Source organism: Microcaecilia unicolor, chromosome 4 (genome assembly GCF_901765095.1).
Source record: "Microcaecilia unicolor chromosome 4, aMicUni1.1, whole genome shotgun sequence".
Lineage (NCBI taxonomy): Eukaryota > Metazoa > Chordata > Amphibia > Gymnophiona > Siphonopidae > Microcaecilia > Microcaecilia unicolor.
Window position 1 is genome coordinate 222,921,624 of NC_044034.1, and position 14,884 is coordinate 222,936,507.

Sequence of the window (14,884 nt, forward strand, 5' to 3'; positions counted from 1 at the left end):
AATGGCTTTCCCAAGTCTTCATGGACTTTCCTTCAGGAACTTGTCCAAACCTATGTCAGCCAATAACCACATCATCTGGCAACAAGTTCCATAGCTTCATTTTAAGATACATGAAAAAATACTTTTTGATTTGTTTTTAATCTGTGGTTCATTAGTTTCATGGAGTGTCCTTTTTTTTTTTTTTTTTTAAGTGTTTGAAAGGTTAAACAACAGTTCCCTATTTAATCTTTCCACACACTCATGATTTTATAAACTTCTATCATATTCCCTCTGTCATCTCTTCTCTAAATTGAAGAGCCATAACCTGTTTAGCCTTTCTTCATGAGGGAGGTGATCCATCCCATTTATGATGTGTGCACCCTTCTGTGAACCTTCTCTAGTGCCACTATATCCATGATCCACTGGGCTGACAACATGCAGTCCACAATGACTCCAAGACCTTTTTCTTGGATGGTGACTCATAATTCAGAACCCAGTGTTTTGTACCTGTAATTGGGATTATTTTCCTTATATGCATCACTTTGCACTTGTCTGTATTAAATTCCATTTGCCACTGTAACTTAGACTAGTTCCTTACGTCTTGCTTAACTGTACAAAGAACTTGCCTTGAGTTTTGCTAACCACCAAATTATCCCACTTGACTGTGTACCACACTTCCCATCATATATCTGCTCTTAGTCCCTCAGCTATATGGTAAGCCATATTGTAGAAAATCTTTAGCATCATCATATCTTTAGTTGAATGTTCTAATTGCATACTTATTAGGTGTATCATGATAATAAGGGTTTCCCCGCCCCCTTCGCCGGGACGTCCTCATGCTGTACACCACCTGGGTGAATCTCTTCATAAAGGTGGTTAATAAATCCCAATCAATAAATAAAAAAATTAGATTCTCAGTCTCTTAGAATATTTCTGCAGTTCCTCATAGTCCTCTGCTGTTTTGACAACTTTGAATAATTTGGGGCCCTGTTTACAAAGGTGCGCGCCAGCAGTTTTGGTGCATGCTGACCATGTAGATGCCCATAATATTCACATCTACATGGTTAGCGCGCGCTAATTACGCTAGCAAGCTTTTGTAAACGGGGTCCTTTGTGTCAGATGCTGTATTAAGCCACAAATAATTGTATTTTGTATTTGTATGTGATTTGTTGCATTAATATTTATTATAATGTATTTGGGAATGATATAAATTAAACAAAATAAAATCTACAAATATAATCACCTCACTTGTCACTCCTTTCTTCAGATCATTTATAAATATGTTAAACAACCTAGAACCCAGTAAAGATTATTAATCCTTGTTTATATGGATTACTGTTTGCTTCCTGTCTTTTAACCAACTTCCAAACCCACAGTTGGCATTGCCTCCTGTCCCATGACTTACAATTTTGTGAAAGTCTCTCATGAGGGACTTTAATGCCTTCTGAAAATCCAAATATACTATGGGGTAATTTTTATGAAAACAATATTTTCCGTGTATATGCTGTTTATAAAATTACCCCCGGACTAAAAAAAAGGTATATGTTGTGACAAGAACACAGGTATTTTTATGTGACTCTGGTGAAGGCATGGTTGGGGGGCTGCATTTGAGCCGTGATTTCAGTTGCTTTTGTGGATCAATTTTAAGGGCACGTGGAGAGGCATTTTCGATATGATGTTCAAATGGCGAAATATATTTTGGAAAACATTTTAAAATGAAAGTCAGAAACAAACATTTTTCCAATATTTGAAAATACACCAAAAAACATTTAGAAAGAGGATGCTTTGCAAATTTCATAGATGTTCCGAGATAAATGTTTCGGCCAATTGAAAATGTAGTACTTAAAACATGCAGTGATGGTACTGGTCCCCGCATCAAGAAAACATCCACAGCAATGGCAGCAGATTCCCTCCATGTGCAAATAACGTGTATATACCTCTTGTATGTGGAGGGTTGTTCCTCAGTGTGTGGACAGTCATGTCTCTTCGGAAGAAGCCAAATTTCAGTGTGTCGGAGACGGAGCGCCTGGTTTTCCTGTGCCAAATTTTTAAGTACCACCACCTCCACTCCCCCCCCCCCCCCCCCCACACACACACACACAATGTCTTCATGAGGGCATGGAAATCCATTAGAGGCACCCTAGTAAGGTGAGTGATTTGATTTAATATACCACATTACATCATAGGGTACCAAAGCAGTTTGCAATGTAACAAATCATAATATAAAACACATCATGAGTAAATACAATAAAGTGCCAGGAAAGAACTTAATACATTAAGGGCCCTGTTTACTAAGATGCGTAGTGTTTTTAGCGCATGTGCTAACCACGTAGGCGCCTATAGGGATACTGTAGGCACGTACACGGTTAATGCGCATTAAAACATTAACACCTATAATGCTGCTTAGTAAACGGGGCCCTAAAATAGGTAAATTTAAATTAAAAATACAAAATAAAGGGGAAAAAACCCACTGCAGCTAAAAATTAACAGTACCTAGATAAATCATAACGGTTAACAGAAGGAAAAGCTTTTGCGAAACTAATAGTCCTCTCTATTCCTCAGATTGTGAGGTAACTGGTTCCAAAGAGCAGGACCAAAATGGCAGAAGGCACGCTGCATGGTAGCGGTAGAGTGTGAAGTAGTGCCCCCAGGATCACAGTACCATTCAGCCACTCGTGTGCAAGCACCATACATAGGTAGGGTCACATAAAGTGAGGTACCGTTGTTGTAATACATGTTATCGATTTTTCCTATGAAAGAATAGCAAAACATTGTTGAAGTCAGAATGTACAGAATATCCAATGAAAAGTAAATATGGGGCCCCCTCCACTAACCATTCAATGCTAAAATATGAGGGGCTGCACATATCTGGACCCCTGTTTCCCACTCCACCCCCATCATCCTGCCCCACGCCTACATACTGATGGAAATGTTGGCAACAGCTCACTGAAGTACATTGCACCATCCAAAGGCACACCTGCTTTACCCCACTGCCCATCCCTACCTCTCAGCAACAGTGCACATGTTCCACCATGCCATCCTGTCCCCATGGTCACCTCAGCTCACACAGTGCCTGTGTACTGCATACTCACCGCTTCACCCCCTCCCCCCCCCCCCCCCAAAAAAAATCTGGCTGTAGCTATCGCAGGCTATGTGACATGTACAACATGTCATAAAAAATATTAATGTGTGCGACTCCAAGAAGGCCCATCACTTAAACACTATCTCCACCAACTTTTTGTTTTACCGATGATTTGGGATCCATTGGGACCTTGTCACTCTGGCCCCAGTACAGGCGCATATGCAGGGAAGACCCTGCCCTAATCTGGTGCGTGAGGGATTGCCTCAGGGCCTGAAGTAAGTACCACAAACATAGCAGCCCTATAACAGCTCTGTCCATGACCAAGGCCTGAGTATGCAACTACCCTCATTACAGTGTGTCCATAACCCCCATATTTACTACAATGTGTTGCAGCCAACCCCCAGCTATGAGTTGACATGGAAAGGAAATGGGGAGGGGGGAAGGCCTTTGGACAGCACTGTCCAATGACCAGTACAGAAGCACCCAGCATGTCTCACACATCTACCTAGCACATTGTAGCTACTATGGCAGGGGAAATAAAACAGTAACCCTAAACATCCACAGTGGGAATCAAACCCATGTCCCCTGCATTCAGGGCACACAGCTCTAACCCCTACACCAAACACATATCTGACAAAGGAGTGTCCAAAGAGGACAGTATACTGACCACAGAGGGCTGTTGCAGCATCAGTTGTCCCCCAAATTGGATGGTCTGTCATGCCCCTAACCCATACACATTGGATATACCGTTGTGAGCTCCAAAGTTTGGTATGCTGCCCTGTGAGACATCCCTCAAGGCCTAAGCTGGGAACCCCTGAAATCTTCACATTACAGTGGTCCCCCAACGCCCCCTTAAGGAAACTCCCACCTATATATACACATCCACAAAGTATGGGCATGATTCATGGGGTGATGGCCCTAAAGCAGCTAGCATGACCACAAACCTAGTTTTCACACCTTGACGTCTGTAAACTGCTTTTCTTCTGGGGGTCCTAGCAGAGGTGACCAGAAGGATGGGCAGTTCCAAGGGGGCCTCATGGCCATCTCCTAGCCAGCTGTAGGACACATACACATACCTACATCCCTGACAAAAATGGTAACAATGGTGCCATTCTTCCTCCCAGCCAGTGCCTGCTCACCCAGGGCCCTCCAGCAGGGCCAGGATCCACCCTGCTTGCCCATAGATACACAACCCTTTCAGGGGACACACAGCTTTGATATCATTGCCTCCGGGGTTCCCTGCTATGTAATCTCATTGGTGCCACACCTCAGACATGTCCAGGTAACAAACAACTTCCCCCCGTTGTCCCTACCTCCTGACAACCAGCTGCACCACTATGTTAGCCATCTAGGATATATTGATCTCAATTACAAACCTTTTAAACACAGAATGCACCCTCCAGCTACTAACCAGGCCATCCAGGGGTAGCCTGCCACCCAGGATCAGGCCGCCCAGGACCAGCCTGCCTGTACTTGCTTGCCTAGGACCAAGCTGCCCCTGAGTGTTGGAGGAAATGGTTAGGTACCATGGATCCTGGAAGATGCCACTGTCCCCACAATAGGCCACACCCAGCAACATCTGGAGACTGAGGAGGACCCCTGGAGGGGGATGCCCCCACTGGAGAGGGAAGACGGGGCACTGGAATAGCCCCCCCCCCCATTGGAAGCAACATTGGAGGATACAGCAGCTGACTGCACTGAAACAACGAGCATGCCTGCTGGTGAGCCCCCCCCCCCCCCCCCCCCCGCCCAAGGGACAACCTAGTTCAGCTCTTGCTGAAAGTCAAAGCCATGCACAGAGACTTGCAGCAGGAGCTGGCAGCCCAATGACAAATAGAGGGTCAGAATTTGGCAGAGCTCAGGATTTTGTGTGAGGAGGAGCGGTGACAGCCTCAGTGAGGCCAGTGGACCAGCACCAGTGCATATAGTTTATAGTGTTTTATTGTTACATAAGAGTAGCCATACTGGGTCAGACCAGTGGTCCATCTAGCCCAGCATCCTGTTTTCCAGTGCTTATAGTTTTTGACATATAGAGTGGAGACACAGTGTCCCTTGGCAAGGATCCGAGGTAGGCATTTGCACTGCTAGCCTCAGGTTGCGCCACATGCACTGATGTTGGCCACAACTCACCTACTCTAAGTATTTCCCTGTCTGTTTCTAGACAGGTTGCAGCAGGAGACCAGCCCTATAAACTCCCTTTACTCTGCAGCCCCACACCCTTTTGGCAGACTGCATAGAGCTCCTCAAAGTAAAGATGTATTGTCTCGCACTAGCCACTCGTTTGATACCAACTAGCAGGTATGCATAGGCAGTGCCTCAACTATACTTTACTCTCTGTTCTGCATGCTTTCTTGCCCACAGCCAACGTGGCTAAGGGCTTTGGAAGATGCACAAAGAACTGCTTCATATCTACATATTTGCAGCAACATTTGACATTGGAGGGGAGGGGAGGGAAGGGAAGCAAACTTTATACAACTATGGGGTATACATACAGGAGGAGGGAAAGAAACTGCTATACACATGTCTGTAGTCTCATAATAGCAACTAGGCAGGTAGTAATTGTAGCTCCGCCCCTCACGCCTGGGTGCGATGTATGATAAAAACTGGGCCCCGGTTAGCCTGACATTAGTAGTTGTGGCAGCTTTTCTGGAACACAGTACCCAGGAATGAGGAGAGGACAACAAAAACTAACCTCATCTTTAGTTCTCTAAGAACCAAAAAGGAAAAATAACTAAATTCAGGATTTATCCCTAGTACTTTGAGACAATAAGGCAACTTAGATTTTCTGAAACAATGTAACAAATTTATTTAACACATTCTTATGTCTTGTAGTGTAAGCAACAACTGTATTCCTCTTTACATCAGAACCCCCAAATGTAAACTTTGTATCCTTACAAACATGTACTCCATTCACAACTTTAATTTACTTATTTTCTCTCTGCAGGAGCCTCCTTTATCCTTAAAGAACACTTATTAGATAAGTATCCTCTAAACAGTTCATTCATAAATTTCTCAAACTTAACATGAAATATATTTTCTTTTGCTATAACCTTTAAGAATTGATTCTTTGGGTATTATTTCTTTTAGTCACAGATATCTCCAACAGCTCATCCACTTTCACTGAAGAACAAGGTAAGTATTATTTTCTTTCGACTTTCCTTTTTTCCCTTCATGTCTTTTCCCCTTTTAGATTGTCCCTGCTTTCCCAAAGTCACTTAGCTGATGCAGGTTTTCTCTCGTTGGGGTGTAGTGTAGAAGGGGGCCCGTGTTGTTTTCAGGAAATCTGACAGTCCGGTCCAGTATAAAGCTTCTTCCTAAACCTTTCACTTAAATAACTAAGATGAAGGCAAAACCCTGCCTATCCTGTATTTTGAATTGCCAATTTTAAAACTATTGGGAAGTATTACCAAATACTGTGGCCAATGTAATCTAACAAAATAAAATTAACCAAAATTCCCTTTCTCTGTAGGTCCTTACTATTTTTTTTATTTCCCTAAGCTGTGAAAGAGTGACTGACAGCCTTTACTCATATGCACCACTCTCAACATTCCGTCATCAGCTCACTGTGTCAACATTCCATCACCTTTCTCCACTTTACTTCCCTTACATTTACCTAGTTTATCAAAATTCTTTCCCTGTTTCCTATTATTTAATTCCTTTAAATATTCCCTTACCACAATCACCCTGTTCTCATCTGGCTTTCGTTTAAACACTTCAACTTATTTCCCTCTGCAATTCATTCAGCAGTTACCAAAAATTCCCAAAGTTAGCAGAAGTCAATTTAAACCTCTCCCCAGTCACACCTTCACTCTCCCACTCTTCCCTTAATACCTTTACTGTCACCCAAACTCACTCCAATAACTCTTATTTTCCTCAAATTCACCTCTGCCTCTCTCACTCAGAGCAGCACCTCCACTCACTTCAGCTGTCAGACCCACTCTGCCAACTGCCAGCTGCTGTTACCAAGCCAACAGAAGCTCAGGACTCAGCCAATTCCAAGGACCTATGCTGCTGGCCAGAACGGAACTCTGGGACTCAGGTAATTTTATTTATTTTATTAACCCCTCGGGTTACATTATCAGCAAGTATGCTTGGCTATAGCAGAGACTAGAGTTTACTCTGTGTTCACCAAGCCAGAGAGTAGGGGAATAGTGGCACCAGCCAGAAACTGCCTGCAGGTGAGGAAGAGCAGGAACAGTTACTGGAGGATCTGACCCCCCCCCCCTGTGGAGTTTGCATATGGCTCTGTAGAGGGTGAGGGGCCCCACCTCAGGGCCTACTTAACATGAGAGGCAGGACAGGGATAAGGTTAAGATGCCTCAATTCTGATGATTATGGGGGTGTTAACTTTTTAGGAAATTGCAATACATAAATAAATTGACTCCTCAAACCTGGGAAGTTGAGTGGGGTTTACCACCCAAATGGAGATATGGAGGACTGCCACTAAACAATAGGAGCCAGCTGGACAGAAGCCATGAGATGTGGACCCCATGAACCTCAGGCCTGTGGCGAACATGGTGCACAGACCCCAGGGTATCCACTCCCAGTGGTCAGGCAAGTAGCCACAAATTGATGTCTCCATGACATTCACAGCAGCACATATAAAAACATAAGCGTTTGCCATAGTGGGACAGACCAAAGGTCCATCAAGCCCAGTATCCTGTTTCCAACAGTGGCCAACCTAGGTCACAAGTACCTGGCAACATCCCAAAACAGTAGAATATATTTTATGGTGCTTTTCTAGAAATAAGCAGTGAATTTTCCCCAAGGCCATGGTAATAATGGCTTATGGACTTTTCTTTTAGGAAGTTGTCCAAACCTTTTTTTAAACCCCGCTAAGCAAATTGCTTTTACAACATTCTTTGGCAACAAATTCCAGAGTTTAATTACACATTGTGTGAAGAAATATTTTCTCTGATTTGTTTTAAAATTACTACTATGTAGCTTCATTGCATGATCCCCTAGTCCTAGTATTTTTGGAAAGAGTAAACAAGCGATTCACGTGTACCCGTTCCATTCCACTCATTATTTTAGAGACTTCTATCATATCTCCCCTCAGCTGTCTTTTCTCCAAGCTGAAGAGCCCTAGCTGCTTTAGCCTTTCCTCATAGGGAAGTCGTCCCATCCCCTTTATCATTTTTGTCGCCCTTCTCTGTACCTTTTCTAATTCCACTATATCTTTTTTGAGATGTGGTGACCAGAATTGCACACAGTACTTGAGGTGTGGTCGCACCATGGAGCGATATAAAGGTACTGTAACATCCTCATTTTCGTTTTTCATTCCTTTCCTAATAATACCTAACATTCTATTTGCTTTCTTAGCTGCCGCTACACACTGAGCATGTTTGTTCATCCCTTCAAAGAAATTTAGTAGATTGGTGAGGCAAGACTTCCCTTCACTAAATCCATGTTGGCTTTGTCTCATGCTTATGTATATGCTCTGTGATTTTGTTCTTTATAATAGTCTCTACCATTTTGCCCAGCACCAACGTCAGGCTCACCGGTCTATAATTTCCAGGATCACCCCTTTTTAAAAATCGGCATTACATTGGCCACCCTCCAATCTTCCGGTACCATGCTTGATTTGAAAGGTAAATTACGTATTACTAACAATAGTTCCGCAATTTCATTTTCAATTCTGTCAGTACTCTGGGATGTATACCATTCAGTCCAGGTAATTTGCTACTCTTCAATTTGTCAAATTGCCCCATTAAATCTTCTAGGTTTACAGAGATTTGATTCAGTTTCTCTGACTCGTCTGCATTGAATACTATTACTGGCACCAGTATCTCTCCTGCTTCTTCCTCAGTGAAGACTGAAGCAAAGAATTCATTTAATCTCTCTGCTAGGGCCTTGTCTTCCCTGAGTGTCCCATTTACCCCTGGGTCATCTAGCAGCCCAACTGATTATTTTGCCGGCTTCTTGTTTCTAATATACCTATGCAATCTTCTTTTCAAAGTTTCTCTTTGTCTTCCTTATCAGGGCTTTGCATTGACTTTCCATTCCTTATGCTGTTTCCTATTATTTTCAGTCAAATCCTTCTTCCATTTTCTGAAGGACTTTTTTTTTTTTTTAGCTCTAGTAGCTTCCTTCTTCTCACTTTTTAACCATGCTAGCTGTCGTTTGGTTTTTCTTCCTCCTTTTTTAAGGTGGGAAAATGTGGGATACAAATGTAACATGGAATATATCTGGCCTGGGCTTCCAGGATGGTATTTTTGAACAGCATCCACGCCTGATGTAAGTTTTTGACCTTTACAGCTGCTCCTCTAAGTTGTTGTTTTTTTTACCAATCGTCTCATTTTATCATAGTCTCCTTTTTGAAAGTTAAATGCTAGAGTATTGGATTTCCTATGTGTACTTACTCCAGAGCTTATATCAAATCTGATCATGTTATGATCACTGTTATCAAGTGGCTCCAGCACCATTACTTACTGCACCAGATCATGCGCTGCACTTAGGACTAAGTCTAGAATGTTTCCTTTTCTTGGCTCCTGTGCAAGCTTGCTCCATAAAGCAATCCTTTACTTCATCAAGGAATTTTACCTCCCTAGCATACTCTGATGTTACATTGACAAGTCAATATTGAGATAATTGAAATCATCCATCATTATTGTGTTCCCCAGTTTGTTAGCCTCCCTAATTTCTATAACATTTCTACATCTGTCCATCCTGGCCAGGCGGACGGTAGTACACTCCTATCACTATCTTTTTCCGCTTTACATATGGAATTTCAAACCATAGGGATTCTAAGATTTGTTTTTGTGTCCTGCAGAATTTTTAGTCTATTTGATTCAAAGCCCTCCTTAACATATAATGCTACCCCTCCACTAATTCGATCCACCCTATCACTGCAATATAATTTGTACCCTGATATGACAGTGTCCCACTGGTTGCCTCCTCTCACCAGGTCTCAGAGATGCCTATTATCTCTAACTCTCTTATCTTATTTCTTAGGCTTCTGGCATTTGCATACAGACATTTCAAACTATGTTTGTTGTTCCTATTTGCATCTTGCTCAGCACTTGATAGTGATAATTTGCAATCTTGAAAGTGTGTCTGCTTTTTATTTAAAGACAGCCACCTCGCTATAGGGATACCCTATTTTCCCTGTTTTGCTGATATCTTTGATAGATACCTTGTTCTGAACTATCCATTTTTGAGCGACTGTCAGCCTTCCCCCAGTTTCTGGTTTAAAAACTGCTCTATCTCCTTTTTAAATCTCAATGCCAGCAGCCTGGTCCCACCCTCATTAAGGTGGAGCCCATCCTTCCGGAATAGGCTCCCCATTCCCCAGAATGTTGCCTAGTTCCTAACAAATCTAAACCCCCCTTCCCTGCAGCATTGCCTCATCCACACATTGAGACTCCAGAGCTCTGCCTGTTTCTTGGGCCCTGTGCGTGGAACAGGGAACATTTCTGAAAATGCTACCCTGGAGGTTCTGGATTTCTACTTTCTACCTAAGAGCCTAAATTTGGCTTCCAGAACCTCCCACCCCCGAGTACAAATTGAAGCCCATAGGGAAGAATAACCCAAATTATAGCTACACGATGCTAGGTTCCATATTAGAAGTAACCACTCAGGAAAAAGATTAAGGTATCATAATGGAAATTATATTAAATCCTTTGGTCAGAGTACAACAGCAGACAAAAAAAGCAAACAGAATGTTAGAAATTATTAGGAAAGGAATCAAGAATAAAACAAAGAATATCATAATGCTTCTGTATCGCTCTATAATGCAATTACACCTTGTATATTGTGTGCAAATCTGATCACTGCATGTCAAAAAAGATATAGTGAAATTAGAAACGGTTTAGAGAAGTGTGACAAAAATGATAAAAGGAGATGAAACAACACCTCTATGAGGAAAGGCTAGAGAGATTAGGGTTCTTTAGCTTGAAGTAGAGATGGCTGAGGGGAGATATGATAAAGGTCTAGAAAAGCATTAGTGGAGTGGAATGAGTAAATGTGAATTGTTTGTTTACATTTTCAAAAAGTACAGAGACTAGGGAACATGGCATGGAGCTACTAAGTAGTAAATTTAAATTAAATAGGAAAAATATTTTTTCACTTACATAGTAACACTCAGTGCATCTTTTCTAGCAAAAAAGGTGCCGGTACTCAAATGCTAGGCCACCATTCAAGGGTGGGGTGATCACTGAGGGATCCACCCCACAATAGCCAGGCCCCCTGCAACCAGTCACATAACCTATGACAAGGCAGAATTGGTGTGTAGAGCCTGAGCTTTTTCATTAAAACTTGGGGTCCTTGGGTCAATTTTAGCAGACAATGGAAAAGGTGCTGGTACTCAGTACCCCCAAGTACCCCCACAAAAAAAAAAAAACCCTGGTAACACTTAAGGCATAGGCATACTTTGGAACATGTTGCCAGAGGATATGGTAAAAGCAGTTAGCATAGCAAGATTTTAAAATGGTTTAGTCAAGTTCCTGGAAGAAAAGTCCATAAACTGTTATTAAGTTATGGCTGGGGAAAGCCACTGCTTGTCCCTGAGAGTAAATAGTATGGAATCTATTTTTCCAGAATCTGCTAGATACCTGTGACTTGGATTGGCCACAGGATACTGAGCTTGATCGACCTTTGTTCCGACACAAGATGGCAGTTGTTATGTGTATCTCCCTCTCTCTGTATGTTTCTGTGTATGTTCTTCTTTCTCTCATAGTGCTATACTAATAGTTTTCCTTTGAAACTTTGGGCTGGCAGTGGCAAAGTTCACAGATATCTGTTTTGCTCTAGGTGCAAAGTGCACACAACAAAGCACAGGCAGGAATTTCAGCACCAAATTACTAGGTGGACTTTGACTCTCAACTTCCCCATCACATCCCCTTTCCCTGTAGCTAAAACACATAAGCTCTGAAAATTTCATGTCCTTTTAGCCACATGGTGCATGCTTAACCAGCTGCCTTCTTGTCAGTGCATGTATTTATACATGTGTATTCAGCTGAGCAATGTCCATTTTGGGGACAATTATAAAATTATTCCCATGTGGAGAGCAATAGTTGCTTAGTTACCCATGCAAATCACACGGCAAATTGTCCTCATACTGCTTCCACTCAGCCAGGCACATTGTAAGTTGTTCCTTTCATTTGCCAAAGCAATAGGACATTGCATCTTGCTAGACGTATATCATGGGCGCACGCCTGAAAATTAAAAATCTCACTCTCTTGGCCTTCAATCTCAGTATCTCACTCCTTGGAATAGCCCACCCTCGTCTTCTCTGGAAGCCTATTAAGGTGTGTGTTAACGTGCAACACGAAAACACAGTGCAATCGCAAAACCGCCTGTGCGTAGCGGCAGCACCATGGAGAGCGCATGCTCCAAGGTGCACGGGCCTGTGCGTGCACGGCCTCTCCCCGAGCGCGCGGCCCGGCAGGAGATGCTGTGACGGGCGTAGGATCTTCTTCCCCTATTCCGCTGCTCGGGACTCCGGTGGCTGCTGGCTGCAGTTCCACACGCCGCCGCCAGGGGTAGTGTCTCTCCGTCCCTGTCTGTCTCCTGTGCACACACAGCAGATGCTCAGAGCAGTGCAGCAGCATCGGAGCCCCGCATCCTGCTGCTACTGGGACCCCGATCGCCAGGTGAGTGCCACCGGGGTTCGGCTTGCATCACTTGGCGTGCAGCTTTCTGGCCGGGCGCTGTGACGTGCTGTTACTTTTCCGGTCCATGCAGGCAGTATAAACTAGAGTCCGGACCTGCCAGCTCAGCACTCGCGCTTTCCACCGCTACCGCATGCACATCCTGCCGGTGCTGTGTAATGGGGCCAGGCTCGGCGTGTAGGGAGGATGGTGAGGTTTTGTGCTGTTTATCCCCAGCCTTGGGGCAGGGGGGCCAGAAATCCAGCAGTGAGGAAGTCTGACATTTCGCCGAAATACACCGATCTGCAGTTTATAAGGAAGAGGAAGGGAGGGAGCGGATGGGGTGGGTCTTGTCCTCCTGTTCGGGATCACTTTGAGCTTCTGGTTTTCTCGCCTGCTTTTTATCTGGTGCTGGCTGGGTTAAATGGATCAGCACTGGCCGTTGAGTCGCTTGCACTGAGAGGGCTCTGTCAGTCTCTAGCGGTGCTATGTTGATATTTCCCAGAACAGAGCGGAAACTTTTTGTTCCCGTCTTTTGGCTGCCTAGCACTGTTCTTCCACCCAGTAACTGTCAGAGCTAGAGGGCAAAATCTAGGGAATGAGATTCATATTTTCTAGACAGGCCATGAGCCAAATTGATCTTCTGCTCTAAAAGGCGTTGTGGTTCTGAGTACATAGGTGATCATGTATAGAAAGATAACACATACGGATTAGATGCTAAAATAGATTCCATAAATGGGTACTTAAGTAGGTGTGTATCACACGCACAGATCAATGAGCGAGTTATTTAAAGAGTAGTGTAGCCAGTAGGGCCATTCCAAAAATCAACAGGAGGACGAAAGAAAGCTCAAATACTTTATTCTTGAGAGTTCCCGACACGGCACCGTGTTTCGGCTAAGTGCCTGCTTCAGGGATCTTAATCAGGGGCATAGCTAGGTGGGGGCCACAGGAGTCTGGGCCCCTAGTTTTGATGGTGGGGATCCCCAACCCCCAGCTATCGAAGCCTTTAGCGCCGGTCTCCGGCGCACCGCTTTCCCTGCCCTGTGCTCTTTCTTCTTGCTGATGTCCTGTGCATGTTCCTTTAAGTGAAACTAAGCTTGCAAACGTGGCTGCGCCAGAGACTGGCACTGAAGAGGGCTTCGGCTGGCGGAGATTGAGGACCCCCACCAGCCAAGATATTTGCTTTTTTTGGGGGGGAGCGATGAGGAGGTGAGGGAGAGTGGCGAGGCAGCAGGAGGGGCGAGGCGGCAGACTAAAATGTGCCCCCCCCCCACCTCGGGCTCTGGCCCCCTCCCACTGCGAGGTCTGGCTATGCCCCTTCTTAATACAATCTGTTAATGTCTTTAAACTTATGTAGATAAAACACGCTGTCTTGAAATGACGCAAATTTGAAAATGGGGTGAAATAATCCAGAAAGAATTTATAAAAGCCACAAACCAAAGGTTTGTAGTGTTTATACATCCTTTTTGGATTATTTTATTCCATTTTCAACCTCTCATTTTTTTCAAGACAGAGTGTGTTTTATCTACATAAGTTTAAAGATATTGACAGATTTTATTAAGACCCCTGAAGCAGGCACTTAGCCAAAACACGGTGCTGTGTTGGGAACTCTCAAGAATAAAGTATTTATTTATTTATTTATTTATTGTATTTGTACCCCACATTTTCCCACCTTTTTGCAGGCTCAATGTGGCTTACAGAGTATAGATATGATAACGTCGTTACATGATTTAAAAACAGTCGATCATAAGCAGAGGTGAAAGAGGATTTAGATGGAAGGTGTTAGGTAAGGTCGTGTGAGAGGTGTTTTTTGGTGTGCTTGGGTGGTATTTGATCTTTCTTTCATCCTCCTGTTGATTTTTGGAAGAGCCCTACTGGCTACACTAATCTTCTTGTGTGTACTTTTATATATAGTGAGCTAGGAAGACTGTAGCTTTTGCGGTTTTCCTTTCAAGTCATTTAAAGCGCAGGATTAACTACTACTACTTATCATTCCTATAGCGGTACAGTACTAGACGTACGCAGCGCTGTACACTAAACATGTAAGAGACAGTCTCTGCTTGACAGAGCTTATAATCTAACAGCGTTTCCTTTTGTTACTGGATTCTGCTGCTCCCCTCTGTGGTCCTCTGGCAATCTGCCAAGGTTTTCTTTCTAGTGGCTTAATGGATGTTTTTCCTATGCTCTTTATGCTATGAAAGATAAGCAGCTGTTACTAGGGTCATCATAGCTC

General features: G+C 43.6%; 1 protein-coding gene across 3 annotated transcripts in view; it reads left to right on the forward strand.

The window, feature by feature from the left end:
* The first annotated feature begins 12,525 nt into the window (after positions 1-12,525).
* SLC25A22 (solute carrier family 25 member 22) overlaps positions 12,526-14,884 on the forward strand; it is a 195,730-nt gene continuing 193,371 nt past the window's right edge. For 2 of the 3 annotated variants that reach the window (XM_030201269.1, XM_030201271.1), the window contains exon 1: positions 12,526-12,654. The gene's annotated coding sequence lies outside the window, so the exon portion shown is untranslated. Of the gene's footprint in view, positions 12,655-12,694; positions 12,862-14,884 lie in introns of those variants that run through there. The other variant, XM_030201272.1, reaches the window with a different exon arrangement.